Genomic DNA, 1,102 nt, shown 5'->3' on the forward strand with positions numbered 1-1,102 from the left:
CAGGTTGACTGTAAGCTATGCCTGCCTGTGCAGTCTATGGAAAAAAAACTCGATCTGCACTGACTGAATAACACCATGTCCATGAAAATGATGATGTGGTGTGATGGTGGAGACAGAACAGAACAACAGCATACTAAACGAGGAAAACACATTTAACGGTTAAACGATCCAATACTCACTCAGTCAGATCTTTGAAACGGATAAAACGATTCCACCTGCATCATCCTTTAACGAAGTGTCGGATGCAGCTAGCCTCAACGGTAACTAATATTAACCTGCACCGTGTTCTATACTCAGCCTACTGCTGGTTAAAGCTGCAACCGCATCCTTCTGACTGGCGTCAGTTTAGACCAATAGAAAGGCGAGAAGGGTCATTCCACCTACACCCTTTTTCTCTTAACCTATGAGGGTAGAGTAAGTGTAAAACATTGTCCAAAAGGCGGGATTTTATTTAGGTTCGAGCTGTCTCTCTAGTGACGGTCTGTCCTGCTTTGACAGTGCTGAAAGTCTTAGAGCCATGCAGGCTATTTGATCCTATTCTACTCTATTATTTAACTTAGCCTAGTTAATAATAATAATGCTATGTTATGGTATTTCTTCTGTCACATAATTAGTTTAAATGCAAGAAAAGGTGAAATCAGGAAATAATTGAATATTAAAACCATCTCTAAATTATTTGTCTGTAATTATTTCAATGCTCATTCTATGGAAATGAGCTAACAAAGCCCAAAACAGTCTGAAACCATTAGGCTACCTGTGGCATCTCCTTCTATTCTATTCTATTCTATTCTATTCATAATTCATGCTAATGAGGCAAGTAAAAGATGCTATGAGTTTCTATCTATTCGTCGTTCGTTTTATAATAAACTCGGTGACAAAATAGTAGACTCTCACTCTCACCCTCTCTAACTCTCTCACTCTCTCTCTCTCGGCTAATATAGATCCTTTGCCATAGCATATGTTTTCATAGTATTTTCCTATATATTTTGTACATATTTATATATATAAAAAGTACCACTAGTCTATTGTAGTTTCGTTTCCTTATAAATATATTTAGTAAATATGGTTAATTTCACAGAAAGATATTCTGTATTTTATAGAA

The 1,102-nt window shown here is 36.5% G+C and overlaps 1 protein-coding gene across 2 annotated transcripts in view; it reads right to left on the reverse strand.

Moving 5' to 3' along the window:
- The window catches only part of LOC139372244 (cyclin-dependent kinase-like 5), a 62,622-nt gene extending 62,356 nt beyond the window's left edge, over nucleotides 1-266 (reverse strand). Inside the window, exon 1 of one of the 2 annotated variants that reach the window (XM_071112009.1) lies at nucleotides 180-266. The gene's annotated coding sequence lies outside the window, so the exon portion shown is untranslated. The remainder of the gene's footprint in view (nucleotides 1-179) is intronic. The other variant, XM_071112010.1, reaches the window with a different exon arrangement.
- Between the last annotated feature and the right edge of the window lie 836 nt (nucleotides 267-1,102).

The sequence above is a fragment of the Oncorhynchus clarkii genome, chromosome 18 (genome assembly GCF_045791955.1).
Source record: "Oncorhynchus clarkii lewisi isolate Uvic-CL-2024 chromosome 18, UVic_Ocla_1.0, whole genome shotgun sequence".
NCBI classification, from domain to species: Eukaryota; Metazoa; Chordata; class Actinopteri; order Salmoniformes; family Salmonidae; genus Oncorhynchus; species Oncorhynchus clarkii.